General features: G+C 50.8%; 20 non-coding genes and 2 pseudogenes across 20 annotated transcripts; all 22 read left to right on the top strand.

Annotated features, from left to right (window-relative positions):
- Window positions 1-4,470: 4,470 nt before the first annotated feature.
- Window positions 4,471-4,651, top strand: LOC118943655 (annotated as a pseudogene).
- A 456-nt stretch (window positions 4,652-5,107) lies between these two features.
- Window positions 5,108-5,224, top strand: LOC118943676. Its single transcript, XR_005038994.1, has one exon. It is a non-coding gene; the product is annotated as a U5 spliceosomal RNA (small nuclear RNA).
- Window positions 5,225-5,472: 248 nt separating this feature from the next.
- Window positions 5,473-5,663, top strand: LOC118943653. The gene has a single exon (XR_005038978.1). It is a non-coding gene; the product is annotated as a U2 spliceosomal RNA (small nuclear RNA).
- Window positions 5,664-6,120: 457 nt separating this feature from the next.
- Window positions 6,121-6,237, top strand: LOC118943675. Its single transcript, XR_005038993.1, has one exon. It is a non-coding gene; the product is annotated as a U5 spliceosomal RNA (small nuclear RNA).
- A 248-nt stretch (window positions 6,238-6,485) lies between these two features.
- On the top strand, window positions 6,486-6,676 carry LOC118943651. Its single transcript, XR_005038977.1, has one exon. It is a non-coding gene; the product is annotated as a U2 spliceosomal RNA (small nuclear RNA).
- Window positions 6,677-7,143: 467 nt separating this feature from the next.
- Window positions 7,144-7,260, top strand: LOC118943673. The gene has a single exon (XR_005038991.1). It is a non-coding gene; the product is annotated as a U5 spliceosomal RNA (small nuclear RNA).
- Window positions 7,261-7,508: 248 nt separating this feature from the next.
- On the top strand, window positions 7,509-7,699 carry LOC118943650. The gene has a single exon (XR_005038976.1). It is a non-coding gene; the product is annotated as a U2 spliceosomal RNA (small nuclear RNA).
- Window positions 7,700-8,155: 456 nt separating this feature from the next.
- LOC118943672 lies at window positions 8,156-8,272 on the top strand. The gene has a single exon (XR_005038990.1). It is a non-coding gene; the product is annotated as a U5 spliceosomal RNA (small nuclear RNA).
- A 248-nt stretch (window positions 8,273-8,520) lies between these two features.
- LOC118943649 lies at window positions 8,521-8,711 on the top strand. The gene has a single exon (XR_005038975.1). It is a non-coding gene; the product is annotated as a U2 spliceosomal RNA (small nuclear RNA).
- A 503-nt stretch (window positions 8,712-9,214) lies between these two features.
- Window positions 9,215-9,331, top strand: LOC118943671. The gene has a single exon (XR_005038989.1). It is a non-coding gene; the product is annotated as a U5 spliceosomal RNA (small nuclear RNA).
- A 248-nt stretch (window positions 9,332-9,579) lies between these two features.
- On the top strand, window positions 9,580-9,770 carry LOC118943648. The gene has a single exon (XR_005038974.1). It is a non-coding gene; the product is annotated as a U2 spliceosomal RNA (small nuclear RNA).
- Window positions 9,771-10,228: 458 nt separating this feature from the next.
- LOC118943670 lies at window positions 10,229-10,345 on the top strand. Its single transcript, XR_005038988.1, has one exon. It is a non-coding gene; the product is annotated as a U5 spliceosomal RNA (small nuclear RNA).
- Window positions 10,346-10,593: 248 nt separating this feature from the next.
- LOC118943647 lies at window positions 10,594-10,784 on the top strand. The gene has a single exon (XR_005038973.1). It is a non-coding gene; the product is annotated as a U2 spliceosomal RNA (small nuclear RNA).
- A 490-nt stretch (window positions 10,785-11,274) lies between these two features.
- Window positions 11,275-11,391, top strand: LOC118943669. The gene has a single exon (XR_005038987.1). It is a non-coding gene; the product is annotated as a U5 spliceosomal RNA (small nuclear RNA).
- Window positions 11,392-16,976: 5,585 nt separating this feature from the next.
- LOC118943657 lies at window positions 16,977-17,149 on the top strand (annotated as a pseudogene).
- A 463-nt stretch (window positions 17,150-17,612) lies between these two features.
- LOC118943668 lies at window positions 17,613-17,729 on the top strand. The gene has a single exon (XR_005038986.1). It is a non-coding gene; the product is annotated as a U5 spliceosomal RNA (small nuclear RNA).
- A 248-nt stretch (window positions 17,730-17,977) lies between these two features.
- Window positions 17,978-18,168, top strand: LOC118943771. The gene has a single exon (XR_005039089.1). It is a non-coding gene; the product is annotated as a U2 spliceosomal RNA (small nuclear RNA).
- Window positions 18,169-18,621: 453 nt separating this feature from the next.
- LOC118943667 lies at window positions 18,622-18,738 on the top strand. The gene has a single exon (XR_005038985.1). It is a non-coding gene; the product is annotated as a U5 spliceosomal RNA (small nuclear RNA).
- Window positions 18,739-18,986: 248 nt separating this feature from the next.
- Window positions 18,987-19,177, top strand: LOC118943770. The gene has a single exon (XR_005039088.1). It is a non-coding gene; the product is annotated as a U2 spliceosomal RNA (small nuclear RNA).
- A 454-nt stretch (window positions 19,178-19,631) lies between these two features.
- On the top strand, window positions 19,632-19,748 carry LOC118943666. Its single transcript, XR_005038984.1, has one exon. It is a non-coding gene; the product is annotated as a U5 spliceosomal RNA (small nuclear RNA).
- A 248-nt stretch (window positions 19,749-19,996) lies between these two features.
- LOC118943769 lies at window positions 19,997-20,187 on the top strand. The gene has a single exon (XR_005039087.1). It is a non-coding gene; the product is annotated as a U2 spliceosomal RNA (small nuclear RNA).
- Window positions 20,188-20,650: 463 nt separating this feature from the next.
- On the top strand, window positions 20,651-20,767 carry LOC118943665. Its single transcript, XR_005038983.1, has one exon. It is a non-coding gene; the product is annotated as a U5 spliceosomal RNA (small nuclear RNA).
- Window positions 20,768-20,896: the final 129 nt, after the last annotated feature.

Raw genomic sequence — 20,896 nt, 5'->3', positions numbered from 1 at the left:
ACTCAGCACCTGTGGCGCGATTGCCCGGCTCGTCAGCGGTCATACGCGTCTGCAGCCGGAGGGGGAGCAGGAGCAGGGGATGGGGGTAGAAGAGGAGGGGAAGGAAGTAAATCCCAGGCCAAGGGCGTGAGCCCAGAGGATAAGGACGAACGAAAAGAAGAGGAGAAAGGAGTGACTACAGGAGAAGTGGGAAGAGAAGGAACTGGAGCGGAAGAAGGAAAGGAGAAGAATGGAAGAAAGGAAGAGCGAGAGAGAATAATAGAGGAGGGAGTGGTGGTGGAGGGGGTGCCGGTGGAAGGACCTGTGGAGGTGGAGGAGGGGGGAGGGGGTGTGAGAGAGTGGGGGGACAGCATGTCAGTTTCCTGTGTAGAGGAGATGAGAGAAATGGTGGAGGGGCTAGCGGGGAAGAGGGGTGGTGTTTCCCCGCTACCTCCTACACCAAAAAAGAAAGGAAAGAGGAGGGAGAGGGAGGGGGTTACGGACGGAGGGGGGGGGGTAGCCAAACGAGGGATGGGTGAGGGAAACGTGAATTTGTCCTCTCTTTTTTCCTCAGCCCCACAGCTTTTGGTGGAAGGTGAATCCCTGGAGGTTGTTCGGGACGATTTGACTGGGGGTTCTCAACTCCTCTTTGAGGGGGTGGGGTCCCCTAGTCTCAGCCCGGCAGCTTTCAGGGAGGAAGAAATGGAGGGTGTTGGTGGGGAACCCAGGATGCAGGGCAGTCCGAGGCCGAACACCATACCTGCATCCTGGGTTGGAGTAATGGAGGAGGACGGGGGGACGTCAGATGAGGGGAAGACGTCCCTGCCGGATGTTATGGACCAGGGGAGCATCAGGTGAGCCTCCTGTTGTTTGGGATTGTTTGGGGTTTTAGTTTTGGAAAAGTTAGGTTATTTTGTGTTTAGTTTATAATATAATCTTATGATAATTTTGTTTAGTTTAAATGTAAGGGGTTTAAGAGATTTTGTTAAGAGGAGGGCGGTGTTTAGTTTTTTAGAAGGGGTGGGTTTTGACGTTTGTTTTTTGCAGGAGGTTCACCTGAGGGATGGAGGGGATGTCAAAAGGTTTAGGAGAGAGTGGGATAAGGGTTATTCGTTGTGGGGCATAGGAGGGGTGCACTCAACGGGGGTAGGGATATTGTTTGGGAATAGGGAGATTATGGTAGAGAGCACTTTTGGCGTAGTACAGGGGAGAGTTTTGGGTGTAGACATCACATATAGGGATATTAGATATAGGTTATTTGGGGTGTATGGGTCACAGGTGGCGGCAGACAGGAGGGAGATGGTGGACTGTCTGGCGCCCCTGTGTGTCACAAATAGGCACTTAGTGATAGGAGGTGATTTTAATATAGATTTGGGGATAGGGGGAGACAGTAGTGCAGGCGCCATCACCGGGCTAATGGCTTGCCATGGCCTGGTTGATGGTGGCCTGCACACTACTCCGGCAATGGTCGGTCCCACATGGCGCAACTCCAGGGGGGTTGCGCGGAGGCTCGACTATATTTTTGTATCTAGGTCTTTGGGCCGGTTGTCTGGGCGGCTGTTGCCTGTCTTCTTTTCGGACCATGACGGGGTGCTCCTGCAGGTGGGGTCGCCAGTCTGCCTCTTCGGTAGGGGGTACTGGAAACTAGATCGGGATTTACTGGATGAGCAGGTGTTTGTTAATGCTGTCACAGGGGTGTTTCGGAGGCTTGAAGGCCTCCGGCCCATGTGTGAGGGGGTGTTAGAGTGGTGGGATATAGTAAAGGTAAGGATTAGGGCCTTTATTATAGGATATGGGAAGAGGAAGAAAAGGGAGGAAAGGAGGGAGGTGGATCGTATCCAAAGGTTGCTCGAACTTGAGTACGAGGCAGGCAACCTCGGTGGTTCGATTGACTGGGAGAAATCCACAGCCCTGAAGGCGCAGCTCAGGGAGCTGCAGGAGCTGAAGGCTCGAGCTTTCCTGGAGCGTGCACATAGTGGCTTTTTAGAACATAATGAGACTTGTTCCGCTATGTTCTTTAAGTCGGTTAGGGCAAGACAGAGTAGGAAGGTAATGCATGGAGTTAGAAAAGAAGATGGTAGTGTAGTAAGTAAACCAGAGGAGATGGTCAGGGTGACAACTGATCATTTCCGAGGTTTATTTAAGGAAAGGGAAATAGATGTAGAGCAGGGAAATGTGTTTTTAGAACACTTGTCCCGGCGGTTGCCGGAGGACATTAGAGACGTGATGGAGGCCCAGATCTCACTAGAAGAGGTTGAGAGCGCTCTTAGGAGGATGGGAAAAGGGAAGGTGCCTGGGATGGATGGGCTGCCGGCGGAGTTTTACCTCAAGTTTTGGGGTATACTTGGACCGGTGGTACTCGAAGTCTTGAAGGCCATCCTCGAGACGGGTGTCCCGGGGGGTTCAATGGTAGTCGGTGTGCTGTCACTTCTTTACAAGAAGGGGGACGCAATCGACCTTGGCAACTGGCGGCCATTGACCATGCTGTGTGTAGATTACAAGTTGCTTGCAAAGGTCTTAGCGGACCGGTTGCGCACAGCACTTCCCTACGTCGTCCATGAGGATCAGACGTGCGGGGTAGAGGGACGCTCAATTAGATGGAACCTTCAGTTGATCAGGGACTCCATCGCCTGGGTTGAAGATAGAGGTCTGCCTTTAATGGTAGCAGCGCTTGATCAGGCGAAAGCCTTTGATCGCGTGAATAGATCCTTTCTATTCAGGGTATTAGGTAGATTAGGGTTTGGGGAGAAGTATATAGGATGGATCCGTACATTATATGTCGGAGCGGGGTGTCGAGTTAGCGTAAACGGTCACTTGGGTGACGTTTTTGACCTCTCGTCTGGGGTCAGGCAGGGGTGCCCGCTCTCGGCACTCCTCTTCGTTCTGTACATGGAGCCTCTGGGGGCTGCCATTAGGGCAGACACAGGGGTGGAGGGCTTGTTGATCCCTGGAAGCGGTGGGCTGCGTGTTAAGATGACGCAGTACGCCGACGACACTTCCTTGCTCCTATGCAAGGACTCGTGCCTGACAAGGTCCCTTGCCATCATTGGGGATTTCACCCGAGCGTCGGGGGCGGTTCTGAACCATGCAAAGTCTTCCGTTAAGTTTTTCGGAAGATGGCGCGGTAGAACGGATGTGCCCGGGGGGCTATCTCTCTGTGAGGGGGCCCTGAGGATTCTCGGGGTCCATTTTGAGACCTCTGGCTCAGCGACGCTGAACTGGAACATGAGGATCGCAGTGGTACAGAGGAAGCTAGCAATGTGGAAGGCTAGGTCTTTGTCTTTTATAGGTAAGGTCCTGGTCCTAAAGGTGGATGTATTGCCATCTCTATTGTATTTGGCATACATCTACCCATTGCCGGCTTGTCTGAGGAGGCCTCTAGTGAGGCTGGTGTTTCAGTTCATGTGGGGTGGCAGGTACGAGTGGGTCGCCAGGGCACGCATGCTCTGTCCCATCGGGGAGGGAGGTAGGGGGGTACCTAACATCCCCCTCAAGCTGGACACAATTTTTGTGTCCTTTGTGTTGACAGAACTGGCTCATCCGGTGATACACCCGTCCGGTTACCTCCTGCGGGTGTTCTTCTCCTACCAAGCGAGAAGCGTAATGGTGTGGTCTAACACGGGTCCTCGGGCGGAACAGCTGCCGTGGCACTTTGGCCATGCGGCCAAGTGGTTGCGTGCGCACCCCGAGGTTGAAGTTGCCCGAGTAGGTTTAGACCACAGGCACCTGTACGAAGAGGTCAGGCAGGCAGGGAGTCCTGCGCCTGTAGCGGGCATTTCGTCGGTGGTCTGGGAGGGAGTGCAGGCGCGGGGCCTGGACAACAGGCTCAAGGACCTGAATTGGTTGAGCCTCCACAAGTGTTTGCCGGTACGGTCCACCATGTACCGGCATAGCTTGGCGCGATCCCCCACCTGCCCAAGGTCTGCTTGTGGCAGGGAGGAGACTGTGCGCCATGCTTTTTGGGACTGTGCCTTTGCCGGAGTGGTATGGGCGAGGGCACGGGTGTTGATAGTTTTGGTAAGAGGTGATTTTGTGGTGACATGGGCTAGGTTAGAGAGAGGTGTAGGGAGAGCGAGGGGTACAGATAGGGATAGATTTCTGCTCTGGCTTCTCATGAGCCTCTTTAAACGGGGGCTGTGGGAAGCCAGGCAGAATTTGGTAAAGACAGGGAGAGATTGGGGGGTGGAAGGGATATTTAGGAGGGTGGAAGGAGATTTAAGAGGTAGGATGAAGAGGGAGGAGAGGAAGTGGGGGAAACATGCGGCACGGGAGAGATGGAAAGGGGGTTTAGGGCTAGGGGTGTTAGATTGAGATTATAAGGGGATAGATTAGGGGCGGAAAGATAGGGAAAGGTAATGGTTAGGAATGACGGGGAGGGATGATGCTCCCCTGAGGTTTGTTTTTGTTTGGTGTTTTTGTAAATATGATTTTGTAAAGTATGAATGAGAAATATGATTTTGTAAAAGAATGAATGGTATTGATGGTAAATAAATTATTTTTCTAAAAAAAAAAAAAAAAATCTGTTCTTATCAGTTTAATATCTGATACGTCCCCCATCGGGGGACTACATATTAAATGGATTTTTCGAACAGGGAGTCGGAAATGGGGCTTGCTCCGTCCGCTCCACGCATCGACCCGGTATTGCAGTACCTCCGGGAACGGTGCAACACTTTTCTCCCGTTGTCAAGGAAAAATGCACATTCACAAAGCTATGTAAACAGCTGGCTAGCTAGCTAGCTAGCTGGCTAGCAGAAGAAGAGAAGGAAAGAAACATTCAAACTGAAAGAAAGGCGAAGCGCTCTTCAATGGGGTCCCCCGTTTCCCGCCATTTTACTTAAAAAAAAAAAAAAAAAAAAAAAAAAAAAAAAAATTTGGGGCCAGGATTGTGTGTGTGTTCTCTCTCTCTCTCTCTCTCTCTCTCTCTCTCTCTCTCTCTCTCTCTCTCTCTCTCTCTCTCTCTCTCTCTCTCTCTCTCTCTCTGTGCCTCTGTGCCTCTGTGTCTGTGACCTTTCTTTTTATCCACAGACAGCCCTCGAAAACTTGGAAGAGTGGGTTCCGGGAGCACCCGCGGGAACCCTGCCTAGAGTGCACAGAGTGTGTCTCGGGCCCCGACCTCTTGACTTCCATATGACTCTGGTTTCTCTTCATTACGCACAAGCCTTTCGCCTTTTACTAAAGACTTCCGTGGAGAGGAACACTTACGAGTTCAACGTATTTTTGGAGCGGCTTTGCTTCTTGCAGAGCCCGGTATCTTGTTTCAAGAGAAATTGACAGAGATGGGCCAGGATAGTGACTTAAAGACGCATTAGCGACTTTTTCCAAAAAACACCTGCCTGTTTGTTTCCAGGGAAACGGTGGGTGGTTGGGTGGGTGGTTGAGTGAGTGAGTGAGTGGGGGTTGGAGGGAGAGAGGAGCTGGCTTTTGCCAACCCACCCGCTGAGGTCTGTCGAGACCCCCGGGGGTCCGGCGGTTTCAGGGTTCCATTTGTGGGTTATCGCTTCTCGGCCTTTTGGCTCAGATCAAGTGTAGTATCTGTTCTTATCAGTTTAATATCTGATACGTCCCCCATCGGGGGACTACATATTAAATGGATTTTTCGAACAGGGAGTCGGAAATGGGGCTTGCTCCGTCCGCTCCACGCATCGACCCGGTATTGCAGTACCTCCGGGAACGGTGCAACACTTTTCTCCCGTTGTCAAGGAAAAATGCACATTCACAAAGCTATGTAAACAGCTGGCTAGCTAGCTAGCTAGCTGGCTAGCAGAAGAAGAGAAGGAAAGAAACATTCAAACTGAAAGAAAGGCGAAGCGCTCTTCAATGGGGTCCCCCGTTTCCCGCCATTTTACTTAAAAAAAAAAAAAAAAAAAAAAAAAAAAAAAAAATTTGGGGCCAGGATTGTGTGTGTGTGTCTCTCTCTCTCTCTCTCTCTCTCTCTCTCTCTCTCTCTCTCTCTCTCTCTCTCTCTCTCTCTCTCTCTCTCTCTCTCTCTCTCTGTGCCTCTGTGCCTCTGTGTCTGTGACCTTTCTTTTTATCCACAGACAGCCCTCGAAAACTTGGAAGAGTGGGTTCCGGGAGCACCCGCGGGAACCCTGCCTAGAGTGCACAGAGTGTGTCTCGGGCCCCGACCTCTTGACTTCCATATGACTCTGGTTTCTCTTCATTACGCACAAGCCTTTCGCCTTTTACTAAAGACTTCCGTGGAGAGGAACACTTACGAGTTCAACGTATTTTTGGAGCGGCTTTGCTTCTTGCAGAGCCCGGTATCTTGTTTCAAGAGAAATTGACAGAGATGGGCCAGGATAGTGACTTAAAGACGCATTAGCGACTTTTTCCAAAAAACACCTGCCTGTTTGTTTCCAGGGAAACGGTGGGTGGTTGGGTGGGTGGTTGAGTGAGTGAGTGAGTGGGGGTTGGAGGGAGAGAGGAGCTGGCTTTTGCCAACCCACCCGCTGAGGTCTGTCGAGACCCCCGGGGGTCCGGCGGTTTCAGGGTTCCATTTGTGGGTTATCGCTTCTCGGCCTTTTGGCTCAGATCAAGTGTAGTATCTGTTCTTATCAGTTTAATATCTGATACGTCCCCCATCGGGGGACTACATATTAAATGGATTTTTCGAACAGGGAGTCGGAAATGGGGCTTGCTCCGTCCGCTCCACGCATCGACCCGGTATTGCAGTACCTCCGGGAACGGTGCAACACTTTTCTCCCGTTGTCAAGGAAAAATGCACATTCACAAAGCTATGTAAACAGCTGGCTAGCTAGCTAGCTAGCTGGCTAGCAGAAGAAGAGAAGGAAAGAAACATTCAAACTGAAAGAAAGGCGAAGCGCTCTTCAATGGGGTCCCCCGTTTCCCGCCATTTTACTTAAAAAAAAAAAAAAAAAAAAAAAAAAAAAAAAAATTTGGGGCCAGGATTGTGTGTGTGTGTGTCTCTCTCTCTCTCTCTCTCTCTCTCTCTCTCTCTCTCTCTCTCTCTCTCTCTCTCTCTCTCTCTCTCTCTCTCTCTCTCTCTCTCTCTCTCTGTGCCTCTGTGCCTCTGTGTCTGTGACCTTTCTTTTTATCCACAGACAGCCCTCGAAAACTTGGAAGAGTGGGTTCCGGGAGCACCCGCGGGAACCCTGCCTAGAGTGCACAGAGTGTGTCTCGGGCCCCGACCTCTTGACTTCCATATGACTCTGGTTTCTCTTCATTACGCACAAGCCTTTCGCCTTTTACTAAAGACTTCCGTGGAGAGGAACACTTACGAGTTCAACGTATTTTTGGAGCGGCTTTGCTTCTTGCAGAGCCCGGTATCTTGTTTCAAGAGAAATTGACAGAGATGGGCCAGGATAGTGACTTAAAGACGCATTAGCGACTTTTTCCAAAAAACACCTGCCTGTTTGTTTCCAGGGAAACGGTGGGTGGTTGGGTGGGTGGTTGAGTGAGTGAGTGAGTGGGGGTTGGAGGGAGAGAGGAGCTGGCTTTTGCCAACCCACCCGCTGAGGTCTGTCGAGACCCCCGGGGGTCCGGCGGTTTCAGGGTTCCATTTGTGGGTTATCGCTTCTCGGCCTTTTGGCTCAGATCAAGTGTAGTATCTGTTCTTATCAGTTTAATATCTGATACGTCCCCCATCGGGGGACTACATATTAAATGGATTTTTCGAACAGGGAGTCGGAAATGGGGCTTGCTCCGTCCGCTCCACGCATCGACCCGGTATTGCAGTACCTCCGGGAACGGTGCAACACTTTTCTCCCGTTGTCAAGGAAAAATGCACATTCACAAAGCTATGTAAACAGCTGGCTAGCTAGCTAGCTAGCTGGCTAGCAGAAGAAGAGAAGGAAAGAAACATTCAAACTGAAAGAAAGGCGAAGCGCTCTTCAATGGGGTCCCCCGTTTCCCGCCATTTTACTTAAAAAAAAAAAAAAAAAAAAAAAAAAAAAAAAATTTGGGGCCAGGATTGTGTGTGTGTGTCTCTCTCTCTCTCTCTCTCTCTCTCTCTCTCTCTCTCTCTCTCTCTCTCTCTCTCTCTCTCTCTCTCTCTCTCTCTCTCTCTCTGTGCCTCTGTGCCTCTGTGTCTGTGACCTTTCTTTTTATCCACAGACAGCCCTCGAAAACTTGGAAGAGTGGGTTCCGGGAGCACCCGCGGGAACCCTGCCTAGAGTGCACAGAGTGTGTCTCGGGCCCCGACCTCTTGACTTCCATATGACTCTGGTTTCTCTTCATTACGCACAAGCCTTTCGCCTTTTACTAAAGACTTCCGTGGAGAGGAACACTTACGAGTTCAACGTATTTTTGGAGCGGCTTTGCTTCTTGCAGAGCCCGGTATCTTGTTTCAAGAGAAATTGACAGAGATGGGCCAGGATAGTGACTTAAAGACGCATTAGCGACTTTTTCCAAAAAACACCTGCCTGTTTGTTTCCAGGGAAACGGTGGGTGGTTGGGTGGGTGGTTGAGTGAGTGAGTGAGTGGGGGTTGGAGGGAGAGAGGAGCTGGCTTTTGCCAACCCACCCGCTGAGGTCTGTCGAGACCCCCGGGGGTCCGGCGGTTTCAGGGTTCCATTTGTGGGTTATCGCTTCTCGGCCTTTTGGCTCAGATCAAGTGTAGTATCTGTTCTTATCAGTTTAATATCTGATACGTCCCCCATCGGGGGACTACATATTAAATGGATTTTTCGAACAGGGAGTCGGAAATGGGGCTTGCTCCGTCCGCTCCACGCATCGACCCGGTATTGCAGTACCTCCGGGAACGGTGCAACACTTTTCTCCCGTTGTCAAGGAAAAATGCACATTCACAAAGCTATGTAAACAGCTGGCTAGCTAGCTAGCTAGCTGGCTAGCAGAAGAAGAGAAGGAAAGAAACATTCAAACTGAAAGAAAGGCGAAGCGCTCTTCAATGGGGTCCCCCGTTTCCCGCCATTTTACTTAAAAAAAAAAAAAAAAAAAAAAAAAAAAAAAAAATTTGGGGCCAGGATTGTGTGTGTGTGTCTCTCTCTCTCTCTCTCTCTCTCTCTCTCTCTCTCTCTCTCTCTCTCTCTCTCTCTCTCTCTCTCTCTCTCTCTCTCTCTCTCTCTCTCTCTCTCTCTCTCTCTCTCTCTCTCTCTCTCTCTCTCTCTCTGTGCCTCTGTGCCTCTGTGTCTGTGACCTTTCTTTTTATCCACAGACAGCCCTCGAAAACTTGGAAGAGTGGGTTCCGGGAGCACCCGCGGGAACCCTGCCTAGAGTGCACAGAGTGTGTCTCGGGCCCCGACCTCTTGACTTCCATATGACTCTGGTTTCTCTTCATTACGCACAAGCCTTTCGCCTTTTACTAAAGACTTCCGTGGAGAGGAACACTTACGAGTTCAACGTATTTTTGGAGCGGCTTTGCTTCTTGCAGAGCCCGGTATCTTGTTTCAAGAGAAATTGACAGAGATGGGCCAGGATAGTGACTTAAAGACGCATTAGCGACTTTTTCCAAAAAACACCTGCCTGTTTGTTTCCAGGGAAACGGTGGGTGGTTGGGTGGGTGGTTGAGTGAGTGAGTGAGTGGGGGTTGGAGGGAGAGAGGAGCTGGCTTTTGCCAACCCACCCGCTGAGGTCTGTCGAGACCCCCGGGGGTCCGGCGGTTTCAGGGTTCCATTTGTGGGTTATCGCTTCTCGGCCTTTTGGCTCAGATCAAGTGTAGTATCTGTTCTTATCAGTTTAATATCTGATACGTCCCCCATCGGGGGACTACATATTAAATGGATTTTTCGAACAGGGAGTCGGAAATGGGGCTTGCTCCGTCCGCTCCACGCATCGACCCGGTATTGCAGTACCTCCGGGAACGGTGCAACACTTTTCTCCCGTTGTCAAGGAAAAATGCACATTCACAAAGCTATGTAAACAGCTGGCTAGCTAGCTAGCTAGCTGGCTAGCAGAAGAAGAGAAGGAAAGAAACATTCAAACTGAAAGAAAGGCGAAGCGCTCTTCAATGGGGTCCCCCGTTTCCCGCCATTTTACTTAAAAAAAAAAATAAAAAAAAAAAAAAAAAAAAATTTGGGGCCAGGATTGTGTGTGTGTGTCTCTCTCTCTCTCTCTCTCTCTCTCTCTCTCTCTCTCTCTCTCTCTCTCTCTCTCTCTCTCTCTCTCTCTCTCTCTCTCTCTCTCTGTGCCTCTGTGCCTCTGTGTCTGTGACCTTTCTTTTTATCCACAGACAGCCCTCGAAAACTTGGAAGAGTGGGTTCCGGGAGCACCCGCGGGAACCCTGCCTAGAGTGCACAGAGTGTGTCTCGGGCCCCGACCTCTTGACTTCCATATGACTCTGGTTTCTCTTCATTACGCACAAGCCTTTCGCCTTTTACTAAAGACTTCCGTGGAGAGGAACACTTACGAGTTCAACGTATTTTTGGAGCGGCTTTGCTTCTTGCAGAGCCCGGTATCTTGTTTCAAGAGAAATTGACAGAGATGGGCCAGGATAGTGACTTAAAGACGCATTAGCGACTTTTTCCAAAAAACACCTGCCTGTTTGTTTCCAGGGAAACGGTGGGTGGTTGGGTGGGTGGTTGAGTGAGTGAGTGAGTGGGGGTTGGAGGGAGAGAGGAGCTGGCTTTTGCCAACCCACCCGCTGAGGTCTGTCGAGACCCCCGGGGGTCCGGCGGTTTCAGGGTTCCATTTGTGGGTTATCGCTTCTCGGCCTTTTGGCTCAGATCAAGTGTAGTATCTGTTCTTATCAGTTTAATATCTGATACGTCCCCCATCGGGGGACTACATATTAAATGGATTTTTCGAACAGGGAGTCGGAAATGGGGCTTGCTCCGTCCGCTCCACGCATCGACCCGGTATTGCAGTACCTCCGGGAACGGTGCAACACTTTTCTCCCGTTGTCAAGGAAAAATGCACATTCACAAAGCTATGTAAACAGCTGGCTAGCTAGCTAGCTAGCTGGCTAGCAGAAGAAGAGAAGGAAAGAAACATTCAAACTGAAAGAAAGGCGAAGCGCTCTTCAATGGGGTCCCCCGTTTCCCGCCATTTTACTTAAAAAAAAAAAAAAAAAAAAAAAAAAAAAAAAATTTGGGGCCAGGATTGTGTGTGTGTGTCTCTCTCTCTCTCTCTCTCTCTCTCTCTCTCTCTCTCTCTCTCTCTCTCTCTCTCTCTCTCTCTCTCTCTCTCTCTCTCTCTCTCTCTCTCTCTCTCTCTCTCTCTCTCTCTCTCTCTGTGCCTCTGTGCCTCTGTGTCTGTGACCTTTCTTTTTATCCACAGACAGCCCTCGAAAACTTGGAAGAGTGGGTTCCGGGAGCACCCGCGGGAACCCTGCCTAGAGTGCACAGAGTGTGTCTCGGGCCCCGACCTCTTGACTTCCATATGACTCTGGTTTCTCTTCATTACGCACAAGCCTTTCGCCTTTTACTAAAGACTTCCGTGGAGAGGAACACTTACGAGTTCAACGTATTTTTGGAGCGGCTTTGCTTCTTGCAGAGCCCGGTATCTTGTTTCAAGAGAAATTGACAGAGATGGGCCAGGATAGTGACTTAAAGACGCATTAGCGACTTTTTCCAAAAAACACCTGCCTGTTTGTTTCCAGGGAAACGGTGGGTGGTTGGGTGGGTGGTTGAGTGAGTGAGTGAGTGGGGGTTGGAGGGAGAGAGGAGCTGGCTTTTGCCAACCCACCCGCTGAGGTCTGTCGAGACCCCCGGGGGTCCGGCGGTTTCAGGGTTCCATTTGTGGGTTATCGCTTCTCGGCCTTTCGGCTAGGACCAAGCTTGGTACTGCGGTGCCCCAGAGCTCGCCTAGTTGAGGGTCGAAGGCCGGAGGGCGGTACAACTTTTTTGGATTTTGGATCTCACCCTTTTTTTCTGTTTTTGGAAAAGTGTGGGAAACGTGTGCGTCATCCTCCTGGTGGAGATGGCGCAAAACACATCGTATAGGTCGGTCCCAGGGACTGGACTTGCAAACACGATTAGGTTTTCGTGGAGAGAGAAGACAAAAGAGCCTTTTGGACGTGAGACTTTCGGTAGGACCATTTTGATTGGGATACTGAAGCTAAAGGTGAATGAAGTTTTTTGCCTACAAGGGAACTCGTTGGAGGGAGTCTTCGATGTTGCGTTTTACACGGAGAGTAAACATGATGAGGTGCTAAAGAAGGTAAAAGAAGTTGGAGTCACGGGGCCGATGGGTCACTACGAGGTCAAGAGTTTGGCAAAAAACAACTTTAGAATGGTGACGGTGAACATTTACAACCCCTATGTAAAAGATGAAGAGGTGAGGGCCTTTCTGGGGAGATATATGGATAATGTCTCCTCAGGAAGGCACCTCACAGACTCTTTGGGATTTTGGACGGGGAGGAGAGGGTTTCAGGCCCTCCTCAGGGAAGACCCTAAGGGGGTGGGAGGGTACCTCCATCCCCCAGCTATGTTCTCCCTGGGGGCTGACAGGGGGACTTTATACTATGCACGTCAGCCCCCATTCTGCAGGCGCTGTATGGCCTATGGACATATCCTGGCCTCGTGCAGCACTAGAAAGTGCCGATTTTGTGGGTCTGGGGAGCACGAGGCCAGGGACTGTGACGAGCCGAAGGCTTGCCACGGGTGTGGTTCCACTCAGCACCTGTGGCGTGATTGCCCGGCTCGTCAGCGGTCATACGCGTCTGCAGCCGGAGGGGGAGCAGGAGCAGGGGATGGGGGTAGAAGAGGAGGGGAAGGAAGTAAATCCCAGGCCAAGGGCGTGAGCCCAGAGGATAAGGACGAACGAAAAGAAGAGGAGAAAGGAGTGACTACAGGAGAAGTGGGAAGAGAAGGAACTGGAGCGGAAGAAGGAAAGGAGAAGAATGGAAGAAAGGAAGAGCGAGAGAGAATAATAGAGGAGGGAGTGGTGGTGGAGGGGGTGCCGGTGGAAGGACCTGTGGAGGTGGAGGAGGGGGGAGGGGGTGTGAGAGAGTGGGGGGACAGCATGTCAGTTTCCTGTGTAGAGGAGATGAGAGAAATGGTGGAGGGGCTAGCGGGGAAGAGGGGTGGTGTTTCCCCGCTACCTCCTACACCAAAAAAGAAAGGAAAGAGGAGGGAGAGGGAGGGGGTTACGGACGGAGGGGGGGGGGTAGCCAAACGAGGGATGGGTGAGGGAAACGTGAATTTGTCCTCTCTTTTTTCCTCAGCCCCACAGCTTTTGGTGGAAGGTGAATCCCTGGAGGTTGTTCGGGACGATTTGACTGGGGGTTCTCAACTCCTCTTTGAGGGGGTGGGGTCCCCTAGTCTCAGCCCGGCAGCTTTCAGGGAGGAAGAAATGGAGGGTGTTGGTGGGGAACCCAGGATGCAGGGCAGTCCGAGGCCGAACACCATACCTGCATCCTGGGTTGGAGTAATGGAGGAGGACGGGGGGACGTCAGATGAGGGGAAGACGTCCCTGCCGGATGTTATGGACCAGGGGAGCATCAGGTGAGCCTCCTGTTGTTTGGGATTGTTTGGGGTTTTAGTTTTGGAAAAGTTAGGTTATTTTGTGTTTAGTTTATAATATAATCTTATGATAATTTTGTTTAGTTTAAATGTAAGGGGTTTAAGAGATTTTGTTAAGAGGAGGGCGGTGTTTAGTTTTTTAGAAGGGGTGGGTTTTGACGTTTGTTTTTTGCAGGAGGTTCACCTGAGGGATGGAGGGGATGTCAAAAGGTTTAGGAGAGAGTGGGATAAGGGTTATTCGTTGTGGGGCATAGGAGGGGTGCACTCAACGGGGGTAGGGATATTGTTTGGGAATAGGGAGATTATGGTAGAGAGCACTTTTGGCGTAGTACAGGGGAGAGTTTTGGGTGTAGACATCACATATAGGGATATTAGATATAGGTTATTTGGGGTGTATGGGTCACAGGTGGCGGCAGACAGGAGGGAGATGGTGGACTGTCTGGCGCCCCTGTGTGTCACAAATAGGCACTTAGTGATAGGAGGTGATTTTAATATAGATTTGGGGATAGGGGGAGACAGTAGTGCAGGCGCCATCACCGGGCTAATGGCTTGCCATGGCCTGGTTGATGGTGGCCTGCACACTACTCCGGCAATGGTCGGTCCCACATGGCGCAACTCCAGGGGGGTTGCGCGGAGGCTCGACTATATTTTTGTATCTAGGTCTTTGGGCCGGTTGTCTGGGCGGCTGTTGCCTGTCTTCTTTTCGGACCATGACGGGGTGCTCCTGCAGGTGGGGTCGCCAGTCTGCCTCTTCGGTAGGGGGTACTGGAAACTAGATCGGGATTTACTGGATGAGCAGGTGTTTGTTAATGCTGTCACAGGGGTGTTTCGGAGGCTTGAAGGCCTCCGGCCCATGTGTGAGGGGGTGTTAGAGTGGTGGGATATAGTAAAGGTAAGGATTAGGGCCTTTATTATAGGATATGGGAAGAGGAAGAAAAGGGAGGAAAGGAGGGAGGTGGATCGTATCCAAAGGTTGCTCGAACTTGAGTACGAGGCAGGCAACCTCGGTGGTTCGATTGACTGGGAGAAATCCACAGCCCTGAAGGCGCAGCTCAGGGAGCTGCAGGAGCTGAAGGCTCGAGCTTTCCTGGAGCGTGCACATAGTGGCTTTTTAGAACATAATGAGACTTGTTCCGCTATGTTCTTTAAGTCGGTTAGGGCAAGACAGAGTAGGAAGGTAATGCATGGAGTTAGAAAAGAAGATGGTAGTGTAGTAAGTAAACCAGAGGAGATGGTCAGGGTGACAACTGATCATTTCCGAGGTTTATTTAAGGAAAGGGAAATAGATGTAGAGCAGGGAAATGTGTTTTTAGAACACTTGTCCCGGCGGTTGCCGGAGGACATTAGAGACGTGATGGAGGCCCAGATCTCACTAGAAGAGGTTGAGAGCGCTCTTAGGAGGATGGGAAAAGGGAAGGTGCCTGGGATGGATGGGCTGCCGGCGGAGTTTTACCTCAAGTTTTGGGGTATACTTGGACCGGTGGTACTCGAAGTCTTGAAGGCCATCCTCGAGACGGGTGTCCCGGGGGGTTCAATGGTAGTCGGTGTGCTGTCACTTCTTTACAAGAAGGGGGACGCAATCGACCTTGGCAACTGGCGGCCATTGACCATGCTGTGTGTAGATTACAAGTTGCTTGCAAAGGTCTTAGCGGACCGGTTGCGCACAGCACTTCCCTACGTCGTCCATGAGGATCAGACGTGCGGGGTAGAGGGACGCTCAATTAGATGGAACCTTCAGTTGATCAGGGACTCCATCGCCTGGGTTGAAGATAGAGGTCTGCCTTTAATGGTAGCAGCGCTTGATCAGGCGAAAGCCTTTGATCGCGTGAATAGATCCTTTCTATTCAGGGTATTAGGTAGATTAGGGTTTGGGGAGAAGTATATAGGATGGATCCGTACATTATATGTCGGAGCGGGGTGTCGAGTTAGCGTAAACGGTCACTTGGGTGACGTTTTTGACCTCTCGTCTGGGGTCAGGCAGGGGTGCCCGCTCTCGGCACTCCTCTTCGTTCTGTACATGGAGCCTCTGGGGGCTGCCATTAGGGCAGACACAGGGGTGGAGGGCTTGTTGATCCCTGGAAGCGGTGGGCTGCGTGTTAAGATGACGCAGTACGCCGACGACACTTCCTTGCTCCTATGCAAGGACTCGTGCCTGACAAGGTCCCTTGCCATCATTGGGGATTTCACCCGAGCGTCGGGGGCGGTTCTGAACCATGCAAAGTCTTCCGTTAAGTTTTTCGGAAGATGGCGCGGTAGAACGGATGTGCCCGGGGGGCTATCTCTCTGTGAGGGGGCCCTGAGGATTCTCGGGGTCCATTTTGAGACCTCTGGCTCAGCGACGCTGAACTGGAACATGAGGATCGCAGTGGTACAGAGGAAGCTAGCAATGTGGAAGGCTAGGTCTTTGTCTTTTATAGGTAAGGTCCTGGTCCTAAAGGTGGATGTATTGCCATCTCTATTGTATTTGGCATACATCTACCCATTGCCGGCTTGTCTGAGGAGGCCTCTAGTGAGGCTGGTGTTTCAGTTCATGTGGGGTGGCAGGTACGAGTGGGTCGCCAGGGCACGCATGCTCTGTCCCATCGGGGAGGGAGGTAGGGGGGTACCTAACATCCCCCTCAAGCTGGACACAATTTTTGTGTCCTTTGTGTTGACAGAACTGGCTCATCCGGTGATACACCCGTCCGGTTACCTCCTGCGGGTGTTCTTCTCCTACCAAGCGAGAAGCGTAATGGTGTGGTCTAACACGGGTCCTCGGGCGGAACAGCTGCCGTGGCACTTTGGCCATGCGGCCAAGTGGTTGCGTGCGCACCCCGAGGTTGAAGTTGCCCGAGTAGGTTTAGACCACAGGCACCTGTACGAAGAGGTCAGGCAGGCAGGGAGTCCTGCGCCTGTAGCGGGCATTTCGTCGGTGGTCTGGGAGGGAGTGCAGGCGCGGGGCCTGGACAACAGGCTCAAGGACCTGAATTGGTTGAGCCTCCACAAGTGTTTGCCGGTACGGTCCACCATGTACCGGCATAGCTTGGCGCGATCCCCCACCTGCCCAAGGTCTGCTTGTGGCAGGGAGGAGACTGTGCGCCATGCTTTTTGGGACTGTGCCTTTGCCGGAGTGGTATGGGCGAGGGCACGGGTGTTGATAGTTTTGGTAAGAGGTGATTTTGTGGTGACATGGGCTAGGTTAGAGAGAGGTGTAGGGAGAGCGAGGGGTACAGATAGGGATAGATTTCTGCTCTGGCTTCTCATGAGCCTCTTTAAACGGGGGCTGTGGGAAGCCAGGCAGAATTTGGTAAAGACAGGGAGAGATTGGGGGGTGGAAGGGATATTTAGGAGGGTGGAAGGAGATTTAAGAGGTAGGATGAAGAGGGAGGAGAGGAAGTGGGGGAAACATGCGGCACGGGAGAGATGGAAAGGGGGTTTAGGGCTAGGGGTGTTAGATTGAGATTATAAGGGGATAGATTAGGGGCGGAAAGATAGGGAAAGGTAATGGTTAGGAATGACGGGGAGGGATGATGCTCCCCTGAGGTTTGTTTTTGTTTGGTGTTTTTGTAAATATGATTTTGTAAAGTATGAATGAGAAATATGATTTTGTAAAAGAATGAATGGTATTGATGGTAAATAAATTATTTTTCTAAAAAAAAATCTGTTCTTATCAGTTTAATATCTGATACGTCCCCCATCGGGGGACTACATATTAAATGGATTTTTCGAACAGGGAGTCGGAAATGGGGCTTGCTCCGTCCGCTCCACGCATCGACCCGGTATTGCAGTACCTCCGGGAACGGTGCAACACTTTTCTCCCGTTGTCAAGGAAAAATGCACATTCACAAAGCTATGTAAACAGCTGGCTAGCTAGCTAGCTAGCTGGCTAGCAGAAGAAGAGAAGGAAAGAAACATTCAAACTGAAAGAAAGGCGAAGCGCTCTTCAATGGGGTCCCCCGTTTCCCGCCATTTTACTTAAAAAAAAAAAAAAAAAAAAAAAAAAAAAAAATTTGGGGCCAGGATTGTGTGTGTGTGTCTCTCTCTCTCTCTCTCTCTCTCTCTCTCTCTCTCTCTCTCTCTCTCTCTCTCTCTCTCTCTCTCTCTCTCTCTCTCTCTCTCTCTCTCTCTGTGCCTCTGTGCCTCTGTGTCTGTGACCTTTCTTTTTATCCACAGACAGCCCTCGAAAACTTGGAAGAGTGGGTTCCGGGAGCACCCGCGGGAACCCTGCCTAGAGTGCACAGAGTGTGTCTCGGGCCCCGACCTCTTGACTTCCATATGACTCTGGTTTCTCTTCATTACGCACAAGCCTTTCGCCTTTTACTAAAGACTTCCGTGGAGAGGAACACTTACGAGTTCAACGTATTTTTGGAGCGGCTTTGCTTCTTGCAGAGCCCGGTATCTTGTTTCAAGAGAAATTGACAGAGATGGGCCAGGATAGTGACTTAAAGACGCATTAGCGACTTTTTCCAAAAAACACCTGCCTGTTTGTTTCCAGGGAAACGGTGGGTGGTTGGGTGGGTGGTTGAGTGAGTGAGTGAGTGGGGGTTGGAGGGAGAGAGGAGCTGGCTTTTGCCAACCCACCCGCTGAGGTCTGTCGAGACCCCCGGGGGTCCGGCGGTTTCAGGGTTCCATTTGTGGGTTATCGCTTCTCGGCCTTTTGGCTCAGATCAAGTGTAGTATCTGTTCTTATCAGTTTAATATCTGATACGTCCCCCATCGGGGGACTACATATTAAATGGATTTTTCGAACAGGGAGTCGGAAATGGGGCTTGCTCCGTCCGCTCCACGCATCGACCCGGTATTGCAGTACCTCCGGGAACGGTGCAACACTTTTCTCCCGTTGTCAAGGAAAAATGCACATTCACAAAGCTATGTAAACAGCTGGCTAGCTAGCTAGCTAGCTGGCTAGCAGAAGAAGAGAAGGAAAGAAACATTCAAACTGAAAGAAAGGCGAAGCGCTCTTCAATGGGGTCCCCCGTTTCCCGCCATTTTACTTAAAAAAAAAAAAAAAAAAAAAAAAAAAATTTGGGGCCAGGATTGTGTGTGTGTGTCTCTCTCTCTCTCTCTCTCTCTCTCTCTCTCTCTCTCTCTCTCTCTCTCTCTCTCTCTCTCTCTCTCTCTCTCTCTCTCTCTCTCTGTGCCTCTGTGCCTCTGTGTCTGTGACCTTTCTTTTTATCCACAGACAGCCCTCGAAAACTTGGAAGAGTGGGTTCCGGGAGCACCCGCGGGAACCCTGCCTAGAGTGCACAGAGTGTGTCTCGGGCCCCGACCTCTTGACTTCCATATGACTCTGGTTTCTCTTCATTACGCACAAGCCTTTCGCCTTTTACTAAAGACTTCCGTGGAGAGGAACACTTACGAGTTCAACGTATTTTTGGAGCGGCTTTGCTTCTTGCAGAGCCCGGTATCTTGTTTCAAGAGAAATTGACAGAGATGGGCCAGGATAGTGACTTAAAGACGCATTAGCGACTTTTTCCAAAAAACACCTGCCTGTTTGTTTCCAGGGAAACGGTGGGTGGTTGGGTGGGTGGTTGAGTGAGTGAGTGAGTGGGGGTTGGAGGGAGAGAGGAGCTGGCTTTTGCCAACCCACCCGCTGAGGTCTGTCGAGACCCCCGGGGGTCCGGCGGTTTCAGGGTTCCATTTGTGGGTTATCGCTTCTCGGCCTTTTGGCTCAGATCAAGTGTAGTATCTGTTCTTATCAGTTTAATATCTGATACGTCCCCCATCGGGGGACTACATATTAAATGGATTTTTCGAACAGGGAGTCGGAAATGGGGCTTGCTCCGTCCGCTCCACGCATCGACCCGGTATTGCAGTACCTCCGGGAACGGTGCAACACTTTTCTCCCGTTGTCAAGGAAAAATGCACATTCACAAAGCTATGTAAACAGCTGGCTAGCTAGCTAGCTAGCTGGCTAGCAGAAGAAGAGAAGGAAAGAAACATTCAAACTGAAAGAAAGGCGAAGCGCTCTTCAATGGGGTCCCCCGTTTCCCGCCATTTTACTTAAAAAAAAAAAAAAAAAAAAAAAAAAAAAAAAATTTGGGGCCAGGATTGTGTGTGTGTGTCTCTCTCTCTCTCTCTCTCTCTCTCTCTCTCTCTCTCTCTCTCTCTCTCTCTCTCTCTCTCTCTCTCTCTCTCTCTCTCTCTGTGCCTCTGTGCCTCTGTGTCTGTGACCTTTCTTTTTATCCACAGACAGCCCTCGAAAACTTGGAAGAGTGGGTTCCGGGAGCACCCGCGGGAACCCTGCCTAGAGTGCACAGAGTGTGTCTCGGGCCCCGACCTCTTGACTTCCATATGACTCTGGTTTCTCTTCATTACGCACAAGCCTTTCGCCTTTTACTAAAGACTTCCGTGGAGAGGAACACTTACGAGTTCAACGTATTTTTGGAGCGGCTTTGCTTCTTGCAGAGCCCGGTATCTTGTTTCAAGAGAAATTGACAGAGATGGGCCAGGATAGTGACTTAAAGACGCATTAGCGACTTTTTCCAAAAAACACCTGCCTGTTTGTTTCCAGGGAAACGGTGGGTGGTTGGGTGGGTGGTTGAGTGAGTGAGTGAGTGGGGGTTGGAGGGAGAGAGGAGCTGGCTTTTGCCAACCCACCCGCTGAGGTCTGTCGAGACCCCCGGGGGTCCGGCGGTTTCAGGGTTCCATTTGTGGGTTATCGCTTCTCGGCCTTTTGGCTCAGATCAAGTGTAGTATCTGTTCTTATCAGTTTAATATCTGATACGTCCCCCATCGGGGGACTACATATTAAATGGATTTTTCGAACAGGGAGTCGGAAATGGGGCTTGCTCCGTCCGCTCCACGCATCGACCCGGTATTGCAGTACCTCCGGGAACGGTGCAACACTTTTCTCCCGTTGTCAAGGAAAAATGCACATTCACAAAGCTATGTAAACAGCTGGCTAGCTAGCTAGCTAGCTGGCTAGCAGAAGAAGAGAAGGAAAGAAACATTCAAACTGAAAGAAAGGCGAAGCGCTCTTCAATGGGGTCCCCCGTTTCCCGCCATTTTACTTAAAAAAAAAAAAAAAAAAAAAAAAAAAAAAAAAAAATTTGGGGCCAGGATTGTGTGTGTGTGTCTCTCTCTCTCTCTCTCTCTCTCTCTCTCTCTCTCTCTCTCTCTCTCTCTCTCTCTCTCTCTCTCTCTCTCTCTCTCTCTCTCTCTCTGTGCCTCTGTGCCTCTGTGTCTGTGACCTTTCTTTTTATCCACAGACAGCCCTCGAAAACTTGGAAGAGTGGGTTCCGGGAGCACCCGCGGGAACCCTGCCTAGAGTGCACAGAGTGTGTCTCGGGCCCCGACCTCTTGACTTCCATATGACTCTGGTTTCTCTTCATTACGCACAAGCCTTTCGCCTTTTACTAAAGACTTCCGTGGAGAGGAACACTTACGAGTTCAACGTATTTTTGGAGCGGCTTTGCTTCTTGCAGAGCCCGGTATCTTGTTTCAAGAGAAATTGACAGAGATGGGCCAGGATAGTGACTTAAAGACGCATTAGCGACTTTTTCCAAAAAACACCTGCCTGTTTGTTTCCAGGGAAACGGTGGGTGGTTGGGTGGGTGG

Source organism: Oncorhynchus mykiss, chromosome 22 (assembly GCF_013265735.2).
Source record: "Oncorhynchus mykiss isolate Arlee chromosome 22, USDA_OmykA_1.1, whole genome shotgun sequence".
In the NCBI taxonomy this organism is placed as follows: Eukaryota; Metazoa; Chordata; class Actinopteri; order Salmoniformes; family Salmonidae; genus Oncorhynchus; species Oncorhynchus mykiss.
Note: the sequence above shows the minus strand (reverse complement) of the source record. Positions and strands in the feature narration are given on the sequence as shown.